The following is a 12456-nucleotide window of genomic DNA, read 5'->3' as shown; positions in this document are numbered from 1 at the left end:
GCATTTGCTGAATAGAAGTGAGATCATGATCAGAACATACATACACCTTCTTGAACCTTCTAACTAATCTCTCTCGATACCTACAAATAAATCCCGTTAAATACCTTCAAATATTTCAAATCCTTTCAAATCCCTCGAAATCTTTTGTATCCTTTTGAAAAATAGACTTCCACCGGATAAGTTCTATGGTATAGAGAACTGGTATAGCACTTTTTGATCAAACCAGATCCAAGAAGCTACCACACTTTGAAGTTATCTAAAAATGTTGGATCAGAAAATTTCAAGACTTTCACAGGGTGTCTAGGATTTCTGCTAAAAAATTTTGAAGACTTTTCTAGGTACAGAAAAACGTCGATCCTCAAAAGCACGCTAAAATAGGTGTAGTTTTGAGTTGCAACCAAAATGGGCTTCGCAGTATAATTTTGAGAGTCTAGAGGAAATTCATTATTTTGAGACTGTTTCCTTATTATTTCGAGTATCATCGAGTGCTGGACTGAATTAGCATCCAGCTGTCAAGCCGATTTTGTTCTTCACCGTTTGGTCGAAATAAAAAGTAATGAGCCAGTCAGTCATAATAATAATAATTATAATAGTCATGACTGACTTGATACCTGAAATAAGCAGGGATATCACGTCCAAGTTATGACCGACTGCATGCACATTCAAGCCTAAACCCACTATAAACATAGTACCCGCTATGCGCGCACTAATTACCCTTTCTTTATATAAAAAACTCGGGTACACCTTCCAATACTTTTTTAATAGATTTTACAGCAAATCTTGTATGATTTGAAAACGTATATGATTATAAAAAGTCTGTTTATTATAGTGAGAAAATTCCACTTTCAATGTGAATGACAGATTTTTTTATTTACTTACAATTCTTTAAAATTAGAAGATTATTTTTCTTATTAAAAAAATATGTCTCGTCACGTTTGGGATTATCCGACATCGTACGTTTCATATTTTTTTAAACATTTAAACAACATTAAAAATACATTTTCAAGGTATTTCCAGATGAAAACTAAAAAAAATGGTCAAAAACTAATTTTTTTGGTTAAAGATTCATGACCTTAGTTCAAATTGAGTTTCTTTACTTAAAAATTCGTTTTTTTCAACTAATTTTTTTTATTGGGAATTTAACTATTCCAAGTCTGGTTAAACGCTTTTTTCACTTAAATATTTAGTTTTTTGGTAACGTATTTCTGTATTTTATTGAAACTTTGTCTTTTGTGGTATATTATTGGTAGTTTTGTGGTAGTATCTTCTTGGTGATTAATTCACCTTTTTGGTTGAAGATCCCTTTAAGAATTCAAAATTTGGTTAAGAATTCATGTATTTTGTTAAAAATAAATCTTTTTTGGAAGAAAATTAATCTTTTAGGTTGAAAATTGATTTATTTAAATGAAAATAATATTTAAAAAAAAAATTTTTTTGCCTAAAAATGTAACTATTCCAGTTTTTGTCTAAAATTTGTCTTTTTTGATAGAGAATTAGAGATTCAACCCTTTTGATTGAAAATTTATCTGTTTGGTTGATAATTTAACTATTTTGTTGAAAATCTGTCTTTTTTTGCAGAAAATTTCTTTTTGTACTTGAAAATTTCCCTATCAGATTAAAAATTCAATTATTTGGTTAAATATTCCTTATTCCAGTTAAAACTTAATTTCTTGGCCTCAACATTTAACTACTTTTTTTATGATTTTTTTTACTGAAATTTTAACTACTCTACATTTCGTAAAACCTTTATCTTCTTCAGTTAAAAATTTAACTATTTGGTTCTACATTTCTGTATTTTATTAACATTTGCCTCTAGCGGTAGAATATTAATCCTCTTGGTGGCTAATTCACTACTTTGGTTTCAAATATATTTTATTAGTAGAAAATTTATATATTAGTTTAAAAATTCAAAATTAGTTTTAAAATTCATATATTTTGTCAAAAATTAATCCTTCAGGTTGAAATTTTAACTACTGTTTTAATATTCATATATACTGTTGAAGATTTGTCTTTTTTGGTAGAAATTTCAACTCTTGGATTAAAAAAAGAATTTTTTGTAAAGATTCATAATTTTTTTCAAAATTAAGTTTTGGTTTTAAAAAATAATTATTTCGATTTAAATAATGCAATGGAAATATTGAAAAATAATATTTTAGCACCTGTTGCAAAAGTACAAATTTTGATTGATATTTGACAATGAAACTATTTTTGCTTATGTTAAATAAAATTTTAATTTTGCCCAAGAAGTCTGGCTTTATTTAAATAATAAAATTTCACGTTTGTAAATCTTACATTTCCGTTAATTTTATTATGCCCACAGATGTGACATTTTGCGATGTGACATTTTTGCCTTTCAACTAAAACTGAAGTTCTGAATTATGTGTGTGAATTTGGTAAAATTCTTGCCTTCAAGTTTCTCAAATTACACAATCGGCATTGAGGATAAGCGAACAAATGATTTAACATGATCTTAGAACGGTTTATATGATTTTCAGAAGTTTCCCTAATTATAGAGAAAAAATTCCAGTACATAAATTCAACACAAATCAGAACATTATTTTTTCTAATTTGAATACAGTTGTTTAAAATTTTGAGATTAGTTTTCTCATTACCAAAACGTGACTCGCCGCGTGTGCCATATTCCGACACAACACTTTAAATACTTTTTTTAATATTGAAAAAAACATTAAAAATACATTTTCATAGTAATTTCGGAAGAATTAAATTCCACCATTTAGACTTGATTCGAATTTTCTAAAAGACTTAATTTATACAAGGTTCTAAAAATAGGAATTTGTAAAAAGAAAATATCGCCTTTTTCAAATTATAACTCAGACTATTTTTACTTAGTTTATTTTTTAGTTTTATTATATTTTTTATTACATTCCAGATAAACCCCGATGAATTTCAGTCAAATTAAAAATCTACCTGTTTTAGAATCATTCACAACTTCCAGTTTTAATAAAAATCATTTTGATTATAAACAACTATGTTTAGATACATTTTAGATTTAGTCGGCGAAACAAAATTTTTTTATTTGAACCAAGTACATTTATTCAGATGTTAAAACTCATAATTTTTGTATACAAAAATCGATGTTTCTAAAAAATTATTCAGGAAATGACTGCAAGTTTAGAAGCTTTAAAATTATAATTTTGAAACTTAAGTCGGACGACATGGAACCAAAATTCACCAGAAAATCCCGTAAGCAAAAATCTTTCACTTGTTGGTTCAAATTTTGAAAATCGTTATTTTGAGTAATTGGGGATACTAAAAAATTCGGGATCAATGCAAAATAACAAGGTTATTCGATTAACAACTAAATTCCACTTTTTGGCTTGAAAATTTAACAATTTTGTAGAAAAATTATGTATTGTGATGAAAATTCGTACCTTCGGAGTGAAACGAAGCATTTCTTTAGCGCATGAGGATCTGAAAGATGTATAATTAATTTCGATTCCATTTTAATTTAAAGATGCTAAAAAATTCTTCTTTTTAAACATTGTTCAAACAATGACAAAGCAATTTTTTTAAATTGAAGCAGACTAGGTCACATTTACAATTTCTCAATCTGTCGTTCTATTATTTCAAAAGAGTTACGCATGTTATTTCGTTATTTCATTAAACTTTTCTATTTTTAACGTTTTTTATTTTTATAACCCTTTTAATTATTATGTATAGCCCAAAGTAAATTTATTAATTTGCATCAAGCAATAAGTTACTTTCCACCACTGAATTAGCAAATATTTCAATTAATTTAATTATTAATTTTCTACTAATCTTTGATGGCTCACTTTATGCTAATCGAGTCTGTAAAATAAATTCTACTTATTCAAGGCAATTAATTTTCACAAAGTTTGCTAAAAAAATTCAATTTTCTATGAAAAATAAGGAGAATATACAACTAAAAAAAATTTTTAAAATCGAAAACAGAACTATGTTGAAAATTACCGCACAAGTATATTGAATGTGCATGATATATTAATATATTGATTCCATATTGATCCATTAGAATGTTAAGATTGTTAAAAAAATCTTAACTTTGTTTAAACAATCAGGAAGCGATATTTGAAAATAGAAACAGACTAGGTCACGTTAACTATTTCTCAAGATGGCCTTCTTATTGTTTCAGTAGTTAAAAACATTGCACTATCGCGTCATTTTATTAAAACTTTTTTGTTTTTCACATTTTCCGTGTTTACAACTTAAATCAAAATTGTTATATACAGTTGAAAAATTGTTGCTTTTTACCAAGCAATTAGTTTTCCATTATTGAATTAGGAAATCTGTACTACTAGAATTAGTAATTTTAAAAATATCACTAGTAATAACTCAAACTTTACCAATTTTTATTCAGAGTGTAAAAAAGCTTAAAAAATGAAAATACACCATCGAAAATATTTCGAAGTTTCTCATTTTTCCTGATTTCTTTAACTTTAAGAACAATTTTGAGACATTCTTTAAAGTCCGATAATTTGTTGGGATTGATATAATTAAAGTAAATGAAATTCTATCTGTAATAATTTTAAAAAAATTAGTTTTTGTCATAATTTGACTGCGCTCGTGAATTTCAAGCTGAACAGGATGGCCGCGAAACTTCAGTTTCGAAATTTCCTGACTTTTACCTGATTTCTCCCTGAGCAATTTTTAATTTTCTCTGGCTATTAATATTCCAAGACTAGGCATTTAATCAGATTTTCATATTGTATATCATTTTTAATATATAATCTTTTGTTATAGGAATGAAACAATTTCAAATTAAAATTTATAAGTCAGAAATTTATTTCAATAAAAAATAGCTTTTTCTACAATAGAAGAGGAATATTCAATCCAATAAAGCGAATTTTCAAGAAAACAGTTAAATTTTCGAGCAAAAAGATGACTTTCTAGCAAAATAGTTTAATTTTTAAAGAAAAAAGATGAATTTTCAATCCAAAAGAACGAATTTTCTGTCCAAATAGACTCATTTTCAATACAATAGTAGAGTTTTCGACCGAAAAGTATTACTTTTAAAAAAAATGCTCGAATGTTCAAGGAAAAAAATATCAATATTTATTCAAAATATACATTCTTAACAGAAAAGTTAAATTTTCCATCAAACAGATGAATTTTCAACATAAAAGTTAATTTTCAAACAAGCAGTTGCAATTTTAACCAAGAAAAAATTTGAACCAAAAAGATGAGTTTACAAACAAAAATAAATTTTCAATTAAAAACGATTAATTTTCAGCCAATAATGCAAAGCAACATTTGCGGGTAAAAAAATAAGTTTTTAACAAACATACAAAAAGCTGCTACAAAATAGTTCAATTTTGAACCAAAAAGATTTAACACCTTCAACATCAAAAATAAATATTTAACAAATTGGTTCAACTTTTACACAAGAAGTTGAATTTTGAATTGAAAAAAAAACATCATTTTTCCATCAGGTAGTTAAATTTGTAACAAACTAGATGATTTATTAACAAAAATTATGAACATTTAACTTGAATGGATAAATTTTTAATTAAAAAAACTAATTTCCAACGCAAAAAACACGAATTTTCAACTACAAGGATGAATTTAAAACAAAAAACATGATTTTGCAACAAATTAGTTCAACCTTTAACCAATTAATTGCATTTTCTACTAAAAATGCGAGTTTTTAAGGAAAAATGTTTTTTGTAATAGTATATATTTCAACCAAAAATGATGATTTTTGCACAACATTGTTGGAGTTTCAACCAAACAATAAACCTCTCAACCAAAAATATAATCAGTAAGAAGAAGCAACTGAAAAATAGAAATAGAGAAAAAATGAGAAACTTCGAAGTATTTTCGACGGTAGTTTTCAAGGTTTTTCCAGGTAAAAAAAATCAAGGACTTAACCAAATTTTCAAGGATTTGCAAGATTCTAGACACCTTGCTTTAAGGAGTTCTGATCAGTGTTCTGTAGAATTTAGTAAAAAGAATTCTTATATCACTTTTCGATTAGTTTAAAAATCAAGAAGCTAAATTTGTTATGCAAGTGCACCCATTTTTAATGATAATATTAAGAGACAGAAGAAAAAAAAATCTCTTAAAATCCATTGAAATTTTTGGATTGCTTTGAATTTTTAGTATTATTTTCAAATTCCCTGAAAAACCATGGCAGCCATGAAATCCTTTAAAATCTGTACAAAAGACAGTTGTAAAATTAATTCAAACAAAACAAGGATGTATTAAGTTTATAAAAATGTACGACAAAATTCTTAATAGTTTGCAAGTTGGGAAAAGAATATTCTGATGGAAATCTAGACAGGAAACCGCGTAAACTATGCGAATATGAATTATATGTTCTCTTTTATAAATTTCCATATTAAGAATAGAAACGAGTAAGATTCCGCTTCACTTACGCATGGAAATTATGTCGACTTTTACGTGGCACATAGTTTCATTTTAGATTGATTAACCGAAAAAAATGGTTTTAACTGTTCGCTAAGTATAAATTAGTGAAAATTCAATTAAATCACTGCTACGGATCTTAGCTGATAAATCAGGTATTTTAAAAAAATTGTATTGATTAAAATAGTAAAATTAATTGTAAAAGTCTCATTGAAACTAAAAGAAACCACATTTTTCCCTCTCTATCGATAATGGCAATTTTGTTTTAAACAGAGGAATAAATTCCTTTAAATAAAATGAATGTGGACACTGTATAATAAATTAAATTAAAAACGCTCTAAAGACCTAAGGTTTTAGGAAAAACATTGCATTTTCAACAAAAAAGATACCAATTTTTAACCAGTAAAAAGTTGCATTTTCAAAAAAAAAATTATGAATCTTTAACAAAACATTATAATTCATAAGGTTTTAACTAAATAGTTAAATGTTAAATTTTCAAATAAAAGGATAAATTTGAAACCAAGTAGTACAATTTTAAATTAAAAAAGATGAAATTTCTATCAAAAATGTAATAGTTAAGTTTTTGGTTAAAATAGTTAATTTTTTAACCAAGGACATAAATTCTCAACTAAAATTATAAAATGTAAACAAAATTGTTAACTTCTAACTGAAATTATGAATTTTCAACAAAAAATGTAATTTCAACAAAAAAGTTAATTCTCGACAAAAAAAAGTAGAATTTCCTTAAAATACATGACTTTTCTAATAAAAAATATCAATATTTCATCAAGAATGGAATATAGTTACATTTTCTATTAACAAAATAGTAGATTTAGCTAAAAAAGATCAAGTTTCAATCAAATAGTTGTATTTTCACCTGAAAAAAATAAATTGACAACTATAATTGGAATAGTTAAATTTGTACTTAAGAAAACAATTTTCAAACAAAAATATTAATTTTAACTAATTTATTATATTTCCAACCAAATACATACATTTTGTATTGAAATTATCAATCTTCAACTAAAATAGAACAATTTTAAATCGCGAAGGTGAATTTTCAATCAAGAAGACTTTTTGACAAAACTGTTTTCAAAATTTTCCAAATTCAAGTTTTTGCACTGTGATAAGAAATTTAGATTTATGATAATAATTTTTGCAGTTTCACTTAAAAAAATAGACAAATGTCTTCATCCTTGGCCTATTTATACAGTAATTTGAGACCATTCAACTCTTTATAGAGAAAAAATTTCAGCTCTGACATTATCAAAACTAAGAGAACTTTATCAACCATAAAAACTAGGTAGTCGTAAAATTTTGCACGGTAGAGTATGTTAAAATTCCATTCGTCAAATTAGGGCGCAGAAATTCGCGCGAAATTTAAATATAGAATTCACCTACTTTGAGCTATTGTTATTTTAAATTATTTCACATCATTTTTCCACGGTACCGTATATAAAACTACGAGCTTTGGATTTTAAAATAGTTTACGCACTATTTGTTTGCACCACGTTCTTTGGGCAAGTCGATAACCTTATAATTCAGGATATTACTATGAAAAAAAACTCAGCTCGTACGTATTTCAGAGATTTTATCTACAGAAAACTTTCTCATTAATAGAAAAAATAAAAATTAATTTAATTTTTTACTGTTATTTTTCTGAATAACTAATATTTTAACCAAAAAGACATATAATGAATGAAGTAAAATTATTTTGGCAATTGCGTAATTTCAAAATATTGAGATTTCTGAATATTTAAAAATATGTTTTAAATTGCAAATCAGAACCATTCGAAAATTTAAAACTGATATTGTACACATTGTACAATGTCAGCTATCTACATTTAAATTAGGGACCCATTTCTCAAATAATTTTAAGTTGACCTTAAATTTAAAATTCAACTTAAATTAGGCAAAAATCTAACTCGATTAAAAAATGTTCTCTGAATTTAAGCAAACTTATGATTAAATTCATATTTGAATGTAAGGTCAAGAAAATGTTAAGGTCTAACAATTTTAAGTATTCTTTTTAAATGGAAAGAAATTAGTTACTTGGTATTAAATTAACTACTTAAAAAGTAATTTGCTCACGCCACGTTCTCTTGAAAAGTCGTTAACCTATAACGCAGGATAGTATACAATGAAAAAATCAATCTCAGCTCACCTACTTCAGATACTTAATCCACAATAATTTTGTTCATAGATAAAGAAATTACTTTCATGTTTTACTTATATTTTTCATAATTGCTAATATTTTAAGCAATATTAAAAAATATTCAAAATAAAATTTTACATTTGTAAGATCTTTAAATATACACGGAGAAAAATGGATGTTTAAACGTAACATCTAGATGTTCAGCGTTAACATATTTTATGTTTAACTATAGGACAACAATCTAGATGTTCAAAGCTAGCATCTGTAGATCTTAAAAAGTCAGATGGTACTCTCTAAGATCCAAAACGTTCAGCTGAAATATCCGGGATATTACATGTATGGTTATGTCAAATAACGCCTGTAAATATTTGAGGAGTTTTCTTATTTATGGTAATTTAAGGAATTGATTGATAAATTATTTGTGAATTTAAAATAAAAATTTAATCTTCGTACACTAAGGAAAACAGAAAAAGGGTATGAAATATCGATCAGATGATACGTTCAGTTAAATTGAGGTTATGTTCAATAATTTAAATTAAAAATAAAACAGGGGTAAGTAATCAAAGAACGAATAATCTGTAATCTGAATTAAAAATTATATCTATTTTAAGTTACTTAAACTCAAATTTTATTTTAAATTCATTAAAATTTTGTCAAATGTGCTAAGTCAATAAACCTGCAACTTAAAATCATTGTTCCCTCCTTTGGACAGAAAAAAATCATGATCCAATTTTATGTAAGGATAGTTCATTTTGATTGTTTGGAAATGTTCCAAAATTGTAGTACTCAATAATTGTAATATCGAAAATACATAGTGGTCAAATATAGTCGTGAAATTTCAATGCGCTCGAACGGTTTGAACATCTGAATCTGTTTCACTTTAACATTAAAAAAATTTACGCCTAACATCTCTAACAGATAGTAAATGTTTGACATGAATATCTGGATATTAGGTGCTACAATCTTACCCTTTGAACCTTTCAAGAATTAATCAATTTTCGAAAGAATTAAGTCTTTTAAATAAGATAAATGTAAATACCATATTGAAATAAATATGTAACACTTTAAATTTCTTAGATTTAAAGTCGAAATATATTAAATTTTTTCAATTAAGTGTTTGTATTTTCAAACAAAAAAGATTTTGTGCCAAAAAAGATAAATTTTCAACCCAAAACAGCGAATTTTCTACAACAATAAAATTATTTTTTTACCAAACAGTTGCATTAACAACCGAAAAGTTGAATTTCAAATCAGAAACAAAAGAAGTTTCACCAAATTGTTCACCTCTTAAGCAAACGATTCGAATTCCAAAACAAAAATACGATTTTGTTTCGAAAACAGATGCATTTTCAACTCGAAAAACTACATTTTTAAACCAAACGAAATTGAATTTTCAACCAGTTGAATGAAAGCAAAGAAGACGAATTTCTAACCAAATATTTAATTCCTCAACCAAAATGATAAATTTTGAATAGACAACATAAATTTTGTAGCCAAAAAGACGAATTTTAAACAAAATACCTGAATTTTTTGCCAAACAGTTAATTTTTCAACTTGTGAAGGATACATTTTCACCAAAAATGAAATAGCTAAATTTCCAAATATAAAAATTAATTTTTCCCCAAAAAACGACTTTAAAGCAAAAAAGTTAAATTAGAACCAAAAATTTGCATTAAAAAAATTAATTTGTTCGGCGAAGAAGATAAAATTTCAACCAGAAAATATGAATTTTCTTCTGCATTAATTAATTTTCAACATAATTGTTGAATTTTTAAACTAAAAAGACAATTTATCTAGAAAGCAGATTAATCTTCAACCCGAAAATATAATTTTTCACAAAAATTTTAATTAACCAGCAAATTTTTAAATTTTCATCAAAATAATGAAATTTTTAACCAAGTTTAAAGATTAAGTCAATTAAGTTAATAAGTTCCGTATGTGGGGTCAAAATAATCTGAGTTTTGTTAGCTACAATTTTTGAAAGAAAAACATCTTGAAACCAAGTTTAACATTTTAATGAATTTTCGAACCAAAAATAATGATTTAAAAAAAATAATTTTAATTTAAAGACGACTTTTTAACAAAACAGTTAAATCCAAGGCTGAATCCTTAAGCAAAACAGATTAATTCTTCACCAAACTGTTTCATTTTTAACCCAGAAAGATCTTTTTTCAGCCAAATAGTTGAATATTCATCAAGAAAAGATAAATTTTCAATTAAAAGTCTACATTTGAAACCAAACATGAAATGGTTAAATTTTTATTTTTAAAAATTAATCCCCAAACCAAAAGAAAAACTAACTTTCAAAGAAAATAGTAAAATTTTTTAACAAAGGGCTGAATTTTCAAAAAAAAGATGAATCTTCGTCCAAAAAAAAATGAATTTTTAACAAAGGAGTTTAACTTTCAACCAAGTAGTGGAATTTTTGATAAAGATTATACATTTTTAACAAAATAGTAATATTTCCATTTCAATTATTAAATTTTCAACCCTATGTCAGAATTTGTAATCAAACGAGCTGAATTTCGAACGAAAAATAAATATATTTAAGTATTTTCTAAATTATGTCATTAAAATGTATACGATTTCGTTTTTTTTAATTATTTTGCAATTGAAATTCAGAACAATTTTTAAATTAATTTTTCTATTGAACAAGTTCTACAGTTTCAATTACTTACATTTGGATTAACGACCCAATTATCAATAATTTAAAGTTTACCATTAATTTAGAAGTGATCATACATTTAGCAACAATTTACCGGAAAAAATGCTTTCTGAATTTAAAGAAAAGTATCAATATATTCTGAAATTCAGTTATTGATGTCTCGATTTCAGGGACATTTATGCTGAATTCAAGGTCAAACATATATGAATTTAAGGTCAAGATAATTTTAAGGTCTAAAGATTTGAAGTATTTTTTCGAACAGGAGAGGAATTAGTTACTTGGTATAAAATTAACTAGTTGAAAAAATAAAATTTCACATGCATAGATTATTTTCACATCATAATTATTTTTGTTTCAAAATGTTGCTGATACTCATGCTTATCTTATTTTTATAATTTTGTTTAGAAGACATTTGTTATAATGGGTCTTAATAATTTTACTGTTAACCAACATTTCTAACTTGACAAGTTTATAATTATGAAGGATTTATCTTGTCACTTGCGTTCCTGTGAATGCGTTTAAAATTACAAAAGAGGTAAAATTTACACCAGAGAACTTACAATTAATATAATTTCCGGCTACAAATAATAAGCTATTATTTGGATCTCTTTAGACTTTCTTGAGTATGTGGTGTAAGCTACAGCAATTACAAAATGGGGCTTTACGATACAATGTTTATAAAAAATCTCAACTAAAAAAACTTAATTATTTCTTTAGCATTGTTTCGACAGAACATTCATATGGCAGAACTCATTGGTATGTATCAGTTATTTTTTAAGCCTTGGAAATGCAATACAATTTTCAGATCAGAAAGTTTCATCCTTTACGCGTAGTTTAAGAATTTGTCATCTAATTTTTAACCAAAATTTAATTTCAACATTCAAAAGAACTGTTTTAAAAAGCCCGTGTTGCTTTGCACCCCAAAGTTGAATATTTAATTTATTTATATCAGTGGTATTGGATACTGGTTAATGAAGACCGAATCGAAAAAAATAGAATTTTTTTAAGATTAAAATATCTTTACATCGATAAATAGGCGGCCAATCATTCTCATCGTGAATAAAACGGAAACCTAATGATTGGCCATTAGATTGGCTCAAAAATGCTTTCTTTTTAGAGGTTTTAAATAGGTGCCGATTGTGACTTGATGTTTCTCATGTAAAATGCATGGGGAAAATCACTTCTTTGAGTTTTTAGAATAATTTTGTACCAGACATATGGGTTTGACACCCCTAACAAACCCCCACGAGCAGTGGCGTAGTCAAGGTGGGGG

General features: G+C 26.0%; 1 protein-coding gene across 1 annotated transcript in view; it reads left to right on the top strand.

Moving 5' to 3' along the window:
* Positions 1 to 12456, top strand: part of LOC117182300 — a 132191-nt gene that overhangs the window by 119258 nt on the left and 477 nt on the right. The window lies entirely within an intron of this gene.

The sequence above is a fragment of the Belonocnema kinseyi genome, chromosome 10, assembly GCF_010883055.1.
Source record: "Belonocnema kinseyi isolate 2016_QV_RU_SX_M_011 chromosome 10, B_treatae_v1, whole genome shotgun sequence".
In the NCBI taxonomy this organism is placed as follows: Eukaryota; Metazoa; Arthropoda; class Insecta; order Hymenoptera; family Cynipidae; genus Belonocnema; species Belonocnema kinseyi.
The sequence above is the reverse complement of the archived record's forward strand: the minus strand, read 5'-3'. Positions and strand labels throughout refer to the sequence as shown.